Here is a 17,907-nt window from a genome sequence, read left to right on the forward strand (position 1 = left end):
CTTAAATAGAGCCAAATCAAGAACGAACTGCCATTCACAATTGCCACAAAGAGAATAAAATACCTAGGAATACAACTAACAAGGAATGTAAAGGGCCTCTTCAAGGAGAACTATAAGCCACTGCTCAACGAAATAAGAGAGGACACAAACAGATGGAGAAACATTCCATGTTCATGGTTAGGAAGAATCGATATTGTGAAAATGGCCAGACTGCCCAAAGTAATCTACAGGTTCAACGCTATCCCCATCAAGCTACCAATGACCTTCTTCACACAACTGGAAAAAAAAACACCTTAAACTTCATATGGAACCAAAAGAAAGCCCACATAGAAGAGTAAATTCTAAGCAACAAGAACAAAGCGGGAGGCATCACACTACCAGACTTCAAACTATACTATAAGGCTACAGTAATCAAAACAGCATGGTACTGGTACCAAAACAGAGATATAGACCAATGGAACAGAACAGAGGACTCAGAGGCAACACAACATATCTACAACCAGCTGATCTTTGACAAACCAGACAAAAACAAGCAATGGGGAAAGGATTCCCTGTTCAATAAATGGTGTTGGGAAAACTGGCTAGCCATGTGCAGAAGGCAGAAACTGAACCCCTTCCTGACACCTTACACTAAAATTAACTCCAGATGAATTAAAGACTTAAACATAAGACCTAACACCATAACCCTAGAAGAAAATCTAGGCAAAACCATTCAGGACATAGGTATAGGCAAGGACTTCATGACCAAAACACCAAAAGCATTGACAACAAAAGCCAAAATAGACAAATGGGACCTAATCAAACTCCACAGCTTCTGCATGGCAAAAGAAACAGTCATTAGAGTGAATCGGCAACCAACAGGATGGGAAAAAATTTTTGCAGTCTACCCATCTGTCAAAGGGCTGATATCCAGAATTTACAAAGAACTAAAACAAGTTTACAAGAAAAAAACCAACAAACCCATTCAAAAGTGGGCAAAGGATATGAACAGATACTTTACAAAAGAAGACATACATGAGGCCAAGAAACATTTGAAAAAATGCTCATCATCACTGGTCATCAGAGAAATGCAAATCAAAACTACATTGAGATACCATCTCACGCCAGTTAGAATGGCTATCATTAAAAAATCTGGACACAGCAGATGCTGGAGAGGATGTGGAGAAATAGGAACACTTTTACACTGTTGGTAGGAGTGTAAATTAGTTCAACGATTGTGGAAGACAGTGTGGCGATTCCTCAAGGACCTAGAAATAGAAATTCCATTTGACCCAGCAATCCCATTACTGGGTACATATCCAAAGGATTATAAATCGTTCTACTATAAGGACACGTGCACACGAATGTTCATTTCAGCACTGTTTACAATAGCAAAGACCTGGAACCAACCCAAATGCCCATAGATGATAGGCAGGGCAAATGTGGCACATATACACCATGGAATATTATGCAGCCATCAAAAACGATGAGTTTGTGTCCTTTGTAGGGATATGGATGAACCTGGAAACCATCATTCTCAGCAAACTGACAGAAGAACAGAAGATCAAACACCGCATGTTCTCACTCACAGGTGGGTGTTGAACAATGAGAACACATGGAAACAGGGAGGGGAGCACTACATACTGGGGTCAGTTGGGGGGAAATAGGAGAGGGACGGTGGGGGGTGGGGAGCTGGGGAGAGATAGCAAGGGGAGAGATGCCAAATATGGGCGATGGGGAGGAAGGCAGCAAATCACGCTGCCACGTGTGTACCTATGCAACAATCTTGCATGTTCTTCACATGTACCCCAAAACCTTAAATGCAATAAAATAAATTAAAAAAAATAACGATCATCTGAGAAGAGGTTTTTCATTTCTTCCAAATTTCAAGTTTTAATTTAGCAGAAAAGCATTAACTGATTTGTCATGTATTAAAGACATCCATATCCATCTCAGTTTCACTATTCTTTTCTTCTTCATCAGTATTTCTGCCTGTATTTTTTTTCTTTCCCTGAGTGAATGTCTATATATTCATTAAAATCCAATGCAAATGTCATCGTCACTTCCAATTCTGCCTTACATTGTATTTCTTCATTTCCTGTCTTCCCAGATCCTTCACATTTATTTATTTCATAGTTCTTAGCAAGAATTGTGTTTTAGGAAGTTCAGTCTTTTAAATGTGTCAAGTGTTTCTTGGATTGGAGTGGTGAGCTGGGGGTCAGGAACATCAGTTAAGAATCAGATTGCATAATCTAAATGAGAAGTCATAAAGTTCTGAAATAAAGTAACATGGTGGAGACAAACAGGAAGAACAATATGACAGATATTTAGAAAATATGAAATAGAGCTAAGTAAAACAAATAGACTAAATAAATAAAAGCAAAGACAGACCAAATAAATGAACAGAAATCTTCGTGCTTCATCAGACTTTAAAGTGGAATAATTTGAATAAATATATAATTTACTATCCAACTTGTGAAATTTTTAGAGCAACAGGGGACACTATTGATAATTAAAATAGAAGAAGATGCTCACTAGGGCAGAAATCCAAGCATCTAGATACTACTTAAGGATTACGAGACCAGAAAGTAGATAAAAGCTCTGATCTTCCCTGCCAAATTCACTCTCTCTAATTCAGTAACCAAATTCACACTCTGACTTATTTAGCCGCAAAGCTTCAACATCATAGTTTTATTCATGTCTTCCAAAATGTATGTCTTCAATCTCAACCTTTTCAATTACCTGATGACATGTTTTTATCATCTACTTAGCATTACAAATCTAGTCTTTATTAACATTCAAGTATCTATAAAGCAATGTCTGATAGAAATATAACATAAACCTCATATGTAATTTTTAATCTTTGTGTAGCCACAATAAAAAAGTAAAAATAGGTATATGAGCATAATTTAATCTAATTAAAAATTTTACCAAGCTTTGTGAATAATAAATAAAATTATTTATTTATTTATTTAAGATGTACAACATGATGTTTTGGTATATACATACACACGTAATGTAAAATGATTACCACAATCAAGGTAACACAGCCATCACCAGGAGAGTTTAATTTTAATAAGATTTTTTAAAACCTATATTATTTCAAATTGTAAAAAATGTTAAAATTATTAATTAGCTATTTTATGACATTTTACCTATTAAGTCTTTATCCATTGTGTACTTTATTCCTAAAATATATCTCAATATGGATGCTAAATTTTCATAAAATTACTTGACAGTATTTGGATTTCATAAAATTTACAGTTACAAATGTACATTCATAAACAAAGTTGATCCAAATATACCCAAAATATTTTTAATAAGTAAATTGAGTTGCAGTTTAAAAATTAAAATTTAGTAAATTAAATAAAATGCAGAAATTTTCCCTAAGAGCTAAGTTAAAATGTGAGAGGCTACAGCATAGAGTCTGAAATATAGAGTGTGAAACTGAATATTTGACCTACCTTTTATCTGTTCTTCCCCTAGGGTTCCCCATTGCAGTATCTAGCAGTGCCATTTGCCTAGGAGCAAAAATAAACAAATAAAAGCCTCAATTCCACTTTTTCTCCATGACCAACATTCAGTGACCAGGAAATCTTTATATATATATATATATATATATATATATATATATATATGTGTGTGTGTGTGTGTGTGTGTGTGTGTGTGTGTGTGTGTGTATAAATCCAACCATTTATTGCCACTTCCATTTTTAATACCCTAGGCATTCTCTCTTAAATAACAATGGATTCTTCTTTCACTTTTAGTTCCTTTGGGGTATTTTCAAGAACAACTAATCCTTTCAATATGAATACATCACCTTCTTGCTTAAAGTTCCTCAAAACTTTCTATTTCAAACAGAAAATATACTTTTTTTTAATTTAGGGCATAGGGAAAGCACATCCCTAATGCCAGGCTTTGCCTCTGCAGTCTCCTCAAAGCGTTTCCTCATTGGTTTGCATGACTAACTTCCTCACTGTCTCATTGAGGCTCTCTGTGACCCTCTTATATAAAATACCCTCCTTCTCCCTCATGCATTCATCACTGTTTTTGCTTAACCAGTTCTATTTGTTTTTCAAACATTTCATACTGAATGCTACCATAGCAGAGTAGTTGAAGGGCAGACTTTTGCCATATTTATGGGTTTCACTATTTACTAGAAGTGCGATCTTGTGCAATTTTACCTTGCCACTCTTTAGCTTAAGTTCCACATCCATAAAAATGAGAGTAAGAATATACCTTGCTGATAGACTTGTTGTATGCATTAAGTGATGTTATTCTATCTAAAGTTCTTAGAACAATGACAATAGGAAATGCCTAACATTCGGCATATATGATGTTAATAAAAGGCCATACAATCTGTGGAGGCAAAAGGAGATCTTAATATTCTAAAAGAGTACTGCAGATTGAGAAGAATGCATCCTTTGGTGCAACAGGAAAGTGAGCTCTGAGGATGGATTGGAGAGTGAGAGATGAGAGAATCAAATGCTACAGAAAGGGTAGGGGAGTCAATGGAATAGGGAACATAATCTGAATTTAATGGCCCTTTATCCTCAAATCACCAGTTTCTCTTAATTGGCTCGTTCCAGGTGGTCCCACTGGTGGTCATTTGGGGAATTTTCAGCTGCGGTTGTCTTTAACATCGTTTTCAGGAATTGCTCTTTGACATGGGTGCAGAAAAACAGACTTTGCAATATGTGCCAAGGACCATACCCTCACCGTGCCAAGGCCTCTGAGTTCTGCTCTTAACTTTTGTGCCACAAGTAGTCCATCTTGTCTGTCAACTGGGGCATACTTTAACACATAGTTATTTGTTACTATTATTTTCCTCACATTAGTGAAAGATACATGAAAATATTTTTTTTTCAGTTTCATTTACTGCTGCTTCCTGCTGATATAATTGCCAAATTAATACATGAACAGAGAGACCACGGTTAAAAAAAAAAGAGAGAAAAATGTGCATACAGACACAAGAAAATGTAAATTTTGAAGCAAACTAAATATGGCCTGAGAAGGACCCCATACTTCTATATTTGAGTCCTTGTGGATAAACTGCAACCTAAATTAATAGGTAGAAAATACTGAAAACCTAAATTAGGAGTATGCACCTGTTACAATCACTGAGTCTTAACCAATCCCACCTGCCATACTTCAACTAATCATATACTGCTGAGTGTTCAAACTATGTTCAAATAAGGGAACGTCTGAGCTGTAACCAATCCAGCTATTTCTATACCTCACTTCTGATTTCTGTATATCACTTTATTTTATTTTTTTGTCTATAAATGTGTTCTGGCTACAAGGCATCCCTAGAATCTCTGAATCTGCTGTGATTCTGGGGGCTGCCTGATCTGTGAATAATTCATTGCTCAATTAATCTCCTTTAAATTTAATTCAGCTAAATTTTTCCTTTTGACAGATGGTGTCAGAATGTGATCCAAAGTGGAGCTTCTAATGACCCCCAGGGGTGCTAAGTGAACAAGTAAGGTACCTGTAGTACCCACATGTGATCAGAGTTCCCTCAGAGCAGCTGGAAATTGCGGGTATTTTCTCTCAGATTTCCATGGTATTTCTCTACATTGATTTGCGTTTCGAACTTTCCAAGTTTCGTTGAGCAATTTCTAATCCAAATGAGATTTTGAATACATGATAGAAACTGGACTGGGTCCAGGAATGGATTTTATCCAGTAATTAACTTACTTGAAACCAGTTAGAGGCTTCTTAAATCTGACTGGGTCAGAAAGAAACTGGTAGCAAATGGTAAGATTGTGGGGATGTAAATTTTGACTTTTAGAAATTTGCAGTGATTTTTGTATTCTACACCTTCACTTCATTTTTCTTGCAAACTTAAGTAGGAATAAAGTATTGACTGAGTTAATCAAGGGAACCTGATAGCAACACGAATATTTTAAGTAAAAATGGCATACTTAATTTATGAAAAACCAAGTTCCTTCTGTCTTGTACATGAGGGATGGGAAGGAGCAAAGTGTAATAGAAATGGTGAAATTTTACTAAAAGTAATTTACAGGGGAACATTCTGAATAAACAACAATGCATTAAAGTTCATTTAAAAAATGAGGGCTCCCCAAAAAATAAATCTGCTGATCTTTCAGCTTAGTTACTGTCCTGATCCAAAGGAAATAGTCTGCAACACCAATTGGCTGACTTTGAATACGTAATGGGGTACATTTTACCTGAGTTAAGGATTGGATTGAGTTAGAAGCCCTCTCTTCAATAAAGTCCCTCTTGGTAAAAAATGGACTAAAGATGACAGGGCTCAACTGGGGCCAAGTTTGAGCCTTGCCAGTTCTATATTGGGTGCTAAGCATAGTGGCTAATGTCTATATTTTGTAACATGTATTTGGCTCTGACCAGAATGAAAATGTTTATTGGGTTATCTCTTGAAACACTTGGGCAACAACGTACAAAATTGAGAGGCTTTGCCTGCAGTTCCATGAAACACAAAATTAAGATGATTTTTTCTGTATCATACAGCTTGGCCCCCAGGGCAAGCAGGGTCACTAGGCTCACTCAGGGAAAGGATACCCAGAAGCCTAACATGTTGACAAAAGGGTAAGAATTTCTTACAAGTCTGACTCTGGCCCCTCTCTCTCTCTCTCTCTCTCTCTGTGAAAACTGGTTAAACAGATGGTAAAAGTCCCTGTTTATCTCCTCTGTAAAGTTTTGACTAACAATAAAAAGAATTCTGAGGATGGTCTTAAGATGTAATGAATTTGGTGTGCTTTTTGTGTCTTTCTGTATTGTTGTGCAATAAAGAGGGCTACCTTAGGATAAAATGTGTGCCTAAGACCCCATAGACCCACGGTTCAAGACAGCCCAGAAAACTGGTCAGTCATGCCCTTGGGAGCTTGACCTTGTAAATTGTAACCAAGTAGCTGTGCTTTCCCTTTTCATAATGACAGCCTGGGATTAGGGTCTAATTTGTGGCTTAGGAAAGACTCTGTGTATTTACATGTGTGTGTAATATGAAAGAGTTTTAATTGATTGTATAATAATAATAAAATCCTAAATCAAATATTTTGTCAAAAAAAAGAGTGTAGCCTTTTCTTTAGCTCGGGTAACTTAAGTAATCTTCAGGAAAAGGAGACAGTTTTAAAGATTATTGTTAAAATTAAAATGTATTAAAAATGTAAACATTTGCTCTAAATTATATAGGTCCGATATCAGGTTTGCTAAATACTTTAAGATCATAAACTGCTTCTTTGATTTTTAAAAGTTGTTCAATAAATTTTCAAGCATTAGATTCTAGGGAAGGCCTACAATGTGAAATTAGCCTTGCCTCCTAGCCATACAATGACGGTTATAAATAAAAGATGTTTTGTTTAAAAAAGGATCTTGTGTGGTAAATTCTTGTCCCAAAGCATAACAACTGTTTGTTAAAAAGAGGGATATTTAGGACAAGTCAGAAAGTCTAGGCATATAGTAGATGGTCTGTGTAAGTTGTGAAAAGGTTCCTGAAAGGAAATTTTTTCACCAGGAGTAAAAGTTGCTGAGTTACCATTATAACATATGATTGAGGCTACTGAAAAAAATAGTTTTATGTGCAAGATACGTGATAAGAATGAAAGGTGTTCTTGGTAAACTACTATAAGAAGGCATGGAAATGTAAATTTTTGCCTCATTTAGAGGGTTAAGGCATTGTTTAAAATTCGTTTACTTATTCCTTTTTTTTTTTTTTGAGACGGAGTTTGGCTTTTGTTACCCAGGCTGGAGTGCAATGGCGCGATCTCGGCTCACCGCAACCTCCGCCTCCTGGGTTCAGGCAATTCTCCTGCCTCAGCCTCCTGAGTAGCTGGGATTACAGGCATGCACCACCATGCCCAGCTGATTTTTTTTGTAGTTTTAGTAGAGACGGGGTTTCACCATGTTGACCAAGATGGTCTCGATCTCTTGACCTCGTGATCCACCCGCCTCGGCCTCCCAAAGTGCTGGGATTACAGGCGTGAGCCACCACGCCCAGCCTTTGCTTATTCCTTTAAGCTACCTGCCGAAAGACACAATTACCACAAGCCCTGAGAGTCTCTGAATTTTCTTATTGGGTACACCAAGAACACAAAGCCCTAATTGTTCTTTACTTGGACCATTTCTCAGAGTTGTTTGCAATGAGTAACCTTGAGGGAGGAGATAATATCTCTCTCCAGGACCAAGAGCAGGCTTGTGGCTGGACGTGGTGGCTCATGCCCGCAATCCCAGCACTTTGGGAGGCTGAGACAGATGGATCACTTGAGCTCAGGAGTTCGAGACCAGCCTGGCCAACATGGCAAAACCTCACCTCTACTAAAAATACAAAAATTCGTCCCGAGCATGGTGGTGGACACCTGTAGTCCCAGCTACTTGTGAGGCTGAGGCAGGAGAACCACTTGAACCTGGAAGGCGGAGGTTGCAGTGAGCCAAGATCACACCATTGCACTCAAGCGCAGGCGACAGAGCAAGACTCCATGTCAAAAACAAAAAAACAAAAACACCTTGCCTAAATAACAGAATGATCACAGTCTAACTGGATTTAAGAAAGTCATGTTGTAGTTAAATAATATACATCTCTCTCCTTAATTTCTTTAAAGAGGAGGAGGATCAAAAGTCTACCCAAATACTAGTAACTCTTTTCCTTACTTAAAATTGACTTGCCCTTTATGTAACATATGTGAACATACTGACTAAATTTAAAGGGGTATTTTCCATTTTTTCTGTGAATTGAACATTGAAATAAAAGCAAAAACAGGGTTTTCTTAAAGTCCTGGTCTAATTAAGATTGAAAAGATTTGTCTATAAGGTTTTATTAAAAGTTGGGGTTGAAATAAATAATACACTAATGAAAGGGTGAAATTGGACTTTCTCTCTTGAACAAGATTTTCATGTAATATTAAAATATAATTAATTTTTTTTGTCTTTTTAATAAACTACTGGAAAAAAAAGAGAAAGAGAACAGACAGACTGTTTGGAAAGCTAAGTCTTCCCTCTATCAATGACTAAAAGGCTTTTGCGTTTTCAAAAATATTTTGAGTCATTTTGGCTAAATGAATGACATATGACAACCTGGAATTCTGGAATTCTATTTCATAATATCAAGTATTTTAAACTTTTATCATATTTTATAGGCTTTCCAAAATCAAATTTCACTTTCGAAATTTTCTTTTTTGATGTCTAACTGAGATGCAGCAGCAGGCTCCTGAAGAATCCAAAAAAGAGGTAAACAGAATTATTTGACATGTTTAATTAGAAGGTAAGCATTGTCAAAAGAAAATTTTTAATTTTAATCTTCTTTTCATTATATTTTAGTGAATGATATTAATATATATTCCAAAACTATGTGGGATTTCTATAATTCTAATGTCTTGAGCATATGCTATCAATCATAATTATGGTTATTGTGTTAAGCTATTGTAGACCACAGAAATAACCAAATATCCTTGTCAATTGTGTTTTTAACTCCACTTAAAATTATTTCCACAGCTAATTGCTTAATACTGATTCAGTTTCTGAAAACTTCACAAGCATGCAAAGTGAATATGTTATCTTTTAGGAGGTTTATGAAAGGATGGAAAGAACGCTAAAAAGCAGTCTTGAATACAGGTTTCTAATAACTTTACAATTATGTCAATTCAACTGGGTAAGAATTTCTGGAACTTTAATGAAAAGACTGACTGGATTATAAAATTGATAACATAAGTAAAACAAAAATTAATTAAATACCAAGAAAATATTTCACCATATATTCATGCTAAGTCAGCTGATAATGAAATTGTTTAGATATACAATTTGAATAAATTCCATGGTCTAAGTCAAGTTATCTATGATAACCCATCAGCTGTCAGTGATATGCTCTTAATTTGGAGAAACAACTGGTATTCAAGAGGCTATAAATCAAATGTTAATTAAGCATGGAGTTATGGAGAACCGGGATGGCCACCTTGTCCTTCCTGAGTCCTTAAAGCTCTTATTGTTAAAAGTTCTGCATTCTATGACTTATCATAGAAAAGACAAAATAATCCAAATTTAATATACTGGTGTGGTAGCTTATAAATTGCAAATAGTTTATACTGGTCCCATAATCCTGGGAAAACAATCAAAGATTCAGGTATATTTGGTCACCTGATGGGTCATTTAAACATTTTATAAAGGGGTTTTATTTAATTGTTATTTATAATGCATATTTTCTGGTTGTTTAAAAGCTCTACAATGCAAGAGAGCTGATGTTATAACACTAAGTTTTTAAGTGACAGTATATTTTCACCAGGTAAAGAAAGCTTTTTATTGTTTACTGAGGATAACAAACTGCTCCACAGTCTAGAACCTGAAGATTGTATATTCTGGGTTCATCATAGAAAGACTGTTCTTGCTATCCATATTGCAGCAAAACTTTGGAACCTTGAACTTTGGGTTCCTAATCTCACAACTAAGAAGGATCCTCCATGCTGTTGCAACTGTTCATCCACTGGAAACCTTAAGAAAAAGCCAACCAGGGTAGTCTATCCCCAGAAATAGAGAACAGCCTTTCGCAAGACAACAGATCAAGACTTATTTTGTTTTTGTTTTGTTTTGTTTTGTTTTGTTTTGCTATGCCTCTGTGAACAATAGAAATAAAAGGGGGTATGTTGTATGCACTTATGAGGCATACTTTCATCTGTGAAGAATTTTATAGTCAGTCTTATACATGGATAACTTCGTACTTTGATCAGTAAAAGATGAAGGCCCAATGTAGGTGAGAAACTTTAATGTTAAGTACATTGTCTCATAATCAGTCAGAAACAGATCACTGATTCATTGCTTTTTTTCTTTTTTTTTTTTTAGACAGAGTCCAGCTCAGTTGTCAAGTTGGAGTGCAGTGGTGGTGCAATCTCTACCTCCCAGGTTCAAGAGATTCTCCTGCCTCAGCTTCCTGAGTAGCTTGGACTACATGTGCATGCCACCACACCCAGCTATGTTTTTTACATTTTTAGTAGAGATGGGGTTTGACAATGTTGGCCAGGATGGTCTTGATCTCTTGACCTCATGATCTGCCCACCTCAGTCTCCCAAAGTGCTGGCATCATAGGCATGAGCCACTGTACCCAGTTGATTCATTGCTCTTAACCCACATTATGAGTTAAAGATAACATTGCCAGAGGCTTTCACTCTTCTATAAGAGAAGGACATGATTTGTCAGAGCTTTTTCCATGATTTGGAATAAAAGAGGCAATAAATAGAAATGTATTCCTCACAATAGGCTCTATGGCAGATTCTACTGTAAGGATTATGGTTACAACAATAGACTTTAAATTCTCTTGTGAAAATTATGCTGAATAATATAATTGGATAAACAGCAAAACATCTGTGCTGGCACTTATGGCCTGTGAAGAAAACATCAGGTATTCTAGAGATCCAGTTGTAGGGGATTAATAAAGAGACTGCTTAGTTAAGTGAGTAGACTCTTTAGCTCATTCTTTGAACTATTTGATTTTAGGTTGTTTAGTTTACAGGGACCCTGGATAAGGCGCATACTCCAAACTCTTGTTATTTTCCTCCTCATAGTCATGATAATAGTCTCCCTGGCCCACTGTATTTTAAATGTTTGCATACAGCATATCTAGAATGTCAAATGGTCTCTTTTCAACTGGAATGACAAAAGCTGAAAGAAATGTGTGACCATGAGGACACCATAAACTATGAATGACATGCTGAGATTGGAAACCAAAAATGATAGTAACTGAGAGTGGCACTAAGTCCTAAGTTTGGTCACATTCTCACCTAAGTAAGAATTTGGCCAAAAAGGGGGTTTTAAAACAAAATCATTGGAGGCCATTGTTTTGGACTGAGCTCATGTACCAGACCCTAATAGAGCAAGTCAAACAAAAATGTAGTCACTCATGCTAAATGCGACATAATCAAATGAAGACTTTAAAGAAACACATAGATCTTAGACCAGACTGGAGCAGGATTTGTTATTCTTCTGTAAACAGAATGTTCCTGCATAAGGAGGTACCCTCTATTCAGTCCTTGTTCCTACCTTTGTGAAACTCACTGTTGTTCTGATTCTCACTGGGTTTCAAGACCAAATAAGTATATTTGTGATGATGACAGTTATATTAATAACTAAAGTTTTGGTCAATTTCTCAAAATTGAGAAAAATGACCAAAAGGTAAGAATTGTTAAAGCAAACTAAATATGGCCTGAGAAGGACTCTGTACTTCTATATTTGATTCCTTGTGGATGAACTGTAAACCAGCTTAATAGGAAGACAAGATTGAAAGCCTAATTTAGGAGGACACACCTTTAACAGTCACTGAGTCTTGGTCAATCCCAGCAGTCATAGTTCAACCAGTCATACACTGCTGAGTTTTCAGACTGTGTTCAGATAAGGTAAATTCTGAGCTGTAGCCAATCCAGCTGTTTTTGTACTTCACTTTCAATTTCTTTATGTCACTTTCCTTTTTTTTATTGTCTATAAATTTGTTCTGACCATGAGGCACCCCTGTAATCTCTCTGAATCTACTTTGATTCTAGGGGCTGCCCCATTTATAAGTTGTTCATTGCTCAATTGAACTCCTTTAAATTTAACTTGGCTGAAGTTTTTCTTTTAATAAAACGAACAATTCTAATTATGTAAGACAAAACTGAGTGACAATATGAATATAGGATAATTGGGAAAGGAGTGGATTAAAAAAGAAAATCCATCTGTACTCTTTTAAATTAAATCAACTTGGTCTTTTAATGTCATTTCTGTACCACATGGACACATCTATTTCTTTATTTAGTATTTTATTTGGTTATTGCTAATTTGCATTGGCTTATCAAAGAGGTTAATAAAGTTAAGCCAAGATGTTCTGTTTGAAAGCATGCCATGTAATGCAATCTGGAGAAGATCACATTAGTAATTAAGAATCTCAAATCTATTTCTTGACTCTGGTCAAAACACCACTTTACTTCTGTCATCTTCTATTAACTCTGTAAAGGAAACTAAAACATTTCACGCGAAAATATTGCTCCCTGGTGTAAAGATCAACAGATGCAGAATGAGACTTTCCCCCATCTACAAAATACTTGAAGTATCCATGAAAAAGATTTGTTTTTCCTTCTGCTTACTGTTATCTCATTATCTGTTAAAGAAGACAAAAAATGTTGCCATATCTAAACAGACATTTCCCCCCCTTTATTTTATTGCATTTTAGGTTTAGGGGTACATGTGAAGAACATGCAAGATTGCTGCATAGGTACACACATGGCTGTGATTTGCTGCCTTCCTCACCATCACCTACATCTGGCACCTCTCCCCTTGCTATCTCTCCCCAGCTCCCCACCCCCCACCGTCCCTCTCCTATTTCCCCCCAACTGACCCCAGTGTGTAGTGCTCCCCTCCCTGTTTCCATGTGTTCTCATTGTTCAACACCCACCTATGAGTGAGAACATGCGGTGTTTGATCTTCTGTTCTTCTGTCAGTTTGCTGAGAATGACGGTTTCCAGGTTCATCCATGTCCCTACAAAGGACACAATCTCATCGTTTTTTATGGCTGCATAATATTCCATGGTGTATATGTGCCACATTTTCCCTGTCCAGTCTATCATCAATGGGCATTTGGGTTGGTTCCAGGTCTTTGCTATTGTAAACAGTGCTGCAATGAACATTCATGTGCATGTGTCCTTATAGCAGAATGATTTATAATCCTTTGGATATATACCCAGTAATGGGATTGCTGGGTCAAATGGAATTTCTATTTCTAGGTCCTTGAGGAATCGCCACACTGTCTTCCACAATGGTTGAACTAATTTACACTCCCACCAACAGTGCAAAAGTGTTCCTATTTCTCCACATCCTCTCCAGCATCTGTTGTCTCCGGATTTTTTAGTGATAGCCATTCTAACTGGCATGAGATGGTATCTCAATTTAGTTTTGATTTGCATTTCTCTGATGACCAGTGATGAGCAGCATTTTTTCATATGTTTGTTGGCCTCATGTATGTCTTCTTTTGTAAAGTATCTGTCCATATCCTTTGCCCACTTTTGAATGGGCTTTAAATAGACATGTTATAAGATAATGTTTATCATGTCATTCTGTTTCCAAAGAGAACCATTTACAAATTAATCTCTGTTTCCTGATCCATTCATTCTCCGTAGTATTAGGTCAGTTCAAGAGTAATTGCAGTTTTTGCCATAATAATTACTTATTTTTCCTCAACATAATTATTTATATTTCCCATCTCTCCTTCCCCTTCAGAAAAAATGGCTGTGTTAGTAACAATGCCCCATTGGGATATTTGGAGTAACCACTCTGTTGTTCGTGCTCATTAATTAATTTGCATAACATTTTTCATATTTATTTTTCATTAGTGGAATTTTTTTAGCAAAACTTTGGAGAGCAAAGGGGAAATTTTCTTTCTTCTACAACTCTGGCCTTGTAAATTGTTATATTTCCATCATATGCTCTGGCTGTGATTTGAACGTTTTCTCACTGTCCTCAATTGTCATAGATGGAATCTAAGTAACGGTAATACTATGGTAAACATAGAATTATTTAAAGATAAATTTAATGAACAAAACTATGTGTTGTACATGTGTATTCAATAACAGTTGAATTTTGTGCTATTTGAATTAGCAACAGTAATAATTTCATTTGTTGTAAAACCGAATATGGTGATATAAATTGCTGATAAGAAAAATGAATGAGATAAAAATGAGCAGTGCAAGTTAATCAAGAAAGAAAAAAAATGATACCAGATAAAATTAAAGATAGACACAATAAGAAAATGCAATGTGATTTTTTTTCTCATTTCTTTTGGATGTTTATGTTGTTGACTGAAAAAAACAAACTTTGTAAAATATTTAAGGAAGTTTATTCTGAGCCCTGTATAAGTGACAATGGTCTGTGGTGCAGTCTCAAGAGGGCCTGAGAACATGTACCTGAAGTGGCTATGTTACAGCTTGGTTTTCTGCTTTAGGGAGACATAAAACATCAATCAATATATGTGAGCTGTACATTGGTTCAGTTCAGAAAGGCAGAATAGCTTGAAGCTGGAAGCTTGCAGATCCTAGGTATATTCAAAGATTTTCAGGTTGTCAGCTGGTTGAAAGAGTTATTATCTAAAGACCTGGAATGACTAGAAAGGAGTATCTGGGTTAAAATAAGAGGTTGTGGAGACCAACGTTCTTATTATGCAGATGGAATCTCTTAGGTTTCTGCCCTTAGAGACAGCAGATGCCCCCACTCTGTGAATAGCCAGCTCTACCTCTTGGAGGTGGTATTCCCTTATCTCTTGGTGGTGGTGGAGCACCTCACCCTCCCCTTCCTCCTCCTCTTCCTCTTACTGCATAGCCATCATTATAGCTATTGTAGGGATCTTCATAGCATCCACAGTAGTAGTGATAATCATAACCATAGTAATCATCATAGTAATCTTCATAGCCACAGTAAGGTGAATGTAGCCATATCCACCTCTCCCCTCACTATAACCGTGATCTCTAATTGGAGGTGGCATGCAAGGAGAAAGGTGGTGGTAATAACATTCATACGCAGTACTTCTGCAGGTCTGTAGCAGCTTGGCTCTCTTTCCTTTTCTTGTCTGGTGGTTTGGCTAAGACTATTTCAATTTCTTCCCCTTCTATTTCTTTGCCATTCATTTCATCCATAGCCTTAACAGCTGCTCCTCTGTCTTCAAAATGAAAGAATGTATAATCTTTCAACTTCCTAACTCTTTAGAGTTTTCCAAATTCAGAAAATGACTTTTCCAATATTTTCTCTGTTACTGTAGTAGCCAAGTTTCTCAGAAACAAAACTTGTACCTTAGCCATGACTTCTGGATCTGGTTCTTCCATGGGGTCAGCCCATTCAACTGTAACTACATTTCCCCATATGAGTAATTTTTCCACTTACCAGCCAGCACGTGACTTCTGCTGCTGACTTGTGATCCTCATATTCAAAGAAGCAGAATCCCGGATTCTTCTTTTTTGTCATCAGGTTGATGATAGAGAATAACCTTCACCTAACCCTCTGTGACTTTACTGAATTCTTCCAGAACTTAAGAATGGATCCAACAAAAGTCTGTTGTTTGCCACAGAAATGCACACTGCAAGATGTTTACCAGGGTGAATTTCACAGCTGTCACACAGTTTCACAGCTTCCTGTACAGTTTCATTTCCACAGAAGGTGATAAATGCATACCCTCTATTCTGACCAGAGAGTAGATCCATCATAAGATGTAGATCCCAAATGGGTTCTGCCTTCTCAAAAACGGGCACCAATTCATCCTCATATAAATCTTGGTATTTTACATACAAACACCTCTGTTCCAATTCCAGGTTGCACCCAGAGCACACACTGTCTGGTGGAGGAGCACGATACTTCCTCTGTCCTGTGGTTACATCCAGAGTATAACCAGTTCTCTCAAGCAAGGCCTGATCTTCACTTCATCAGGTCCCTTTGCGGACTCTTGCACCTTGCTCCTGTTTCTCTCTCTGCCTGTAGATCTTCATAACTCCACATAAAAATGCACTTTTGTTTTGAACATGTGATAAGCCACTTTCCTTGAACTGCCCTAGTACAGACAAAGCTCCTTCTTCATTAAATTCCCTGAGAGTATCAATTGCTCTTTCATCAAGATCGACATAAGTTACCAATCCAGGGCGGAGCAGGAGCCGGTGGCCAGGCCTGTGAGAATCGGCTCAAGGCACTCTGAAAATGATTAGAAATGATGAGCACACCACCCCCTACACCCCTCAAAAAATAAATGTTATTATAAGAGATAGTATACAAATTGCATGCTGTCATTGTAACCCAGAATATCAGAGATATTATGATATTTTACAGAATAGCAGACACAGCTTAATAAATAAGTATGAGTATATTATACATTCAAATAAGACCTCATTCATGTTTTACTATCTAATAAGTAATAAGGTGACTGATAATCAAATATGTTATTGTAGAAAATTGAGTTTTAAAATATATAAAATCCAAGTGAATATTATACCAGGATGGTGACTGCAGACTTCTTTGTCATCACAGATTAAATGAGAGTTCTAAAAATGCTGTTAGTAAAACAATTTTAAAACAGAACAACTTACGTTCAGCTCTTCAAATCATCTTTAGATGGGGATGTGATGTTATTGTGCAATTTCCAGTTAAGTGGCCATTTCCTCCTTTTCTTGTACTTGTCAATCAGAAATACATTTGAAATATATAGCCTAAACCACGTATTGCAAGAGTTCTTCAAATGAACAGCCAATTTAAACTGAAACAGACAAACAAACAAAGAAAACTATCTTATTTTAAAATAAAATCAATACAAAACATATGAAGTTACTCAATTTTAAAGATGCCTATAAATGTAATTTGAAGAATTAGGTAATGCTTCTCTTTGGAATTGTCTATTTGTCCTTTGTTACAGTATTTAATCTGTATGTGTCTTAATTAAAATGGTGGTTATAATGGATAATAAACATTCTTCTCTCTAACAACCATGAGTGTGTACTTCCATTTTTGAAAAGCAGTATATTGTTAATATTTTCTAATAAAACAAAATGAATGCCAAGTAAATGCGAGATCCTCTTTTTATTACTCTTTTTTCTGTCTCATAAGGACTATGTTCCTTCTGATAGCTATGTTCCTTTTAAAACAGCTATATGATGCTAGTATTATGGAAAAGACTGCATTCAATTCTAGATACATGCAATTTTAAATCAATCTAACTGATACATGTCTTTGGGGGCAGGCAAATAGGCATATTCCTCTTTTAAGCTTCTTGATGGCCGTTGTAATTGCCAAGATGCCAAAAACCAGAACTCATTATCCTAACAGAGCATATCAGGAATTTGCTATATGACAATCTGTTTTGAGCTACTCATTTGAAATACTGTAACTGAATGTACTGAATTTCTTTTCAAATTAAATTTAACTCTTATCCCTCATCCCCCTCATACACAATTATGATAGAGTAAATAT

At 36.3% G+C, this 17,907-nt stretch overlaps 1 pseudogene; it reads right to left on the reverse strand.

Annotated features, from left to right (window-relative positions):
* Positions 1-15,152: 15,152 nt before the first annotated feature.
* LOC108296218 lies at positions 15,153-16,620 on the reverse strand (annotated as a pseudogene).
* Positions 16,621-17,907: the final 1,287 nt, after the last annotated feature.

This window comes from Cebus imitator, unplaced genomic scaffold (assembly GCF_001604975.1).
Source record: "Cebus imitator isolate Cc_AM_T3 unplaced genomic scaffold, Cebus_imitator-1.0 Scaffold691, whole genome shotgun sequence".
Taxonomy (NCBI): Eukaryota; Metazoa; Chordata; class Mammalia; order Primates; family Cebidae; genus Cebus; species Cebus imitator.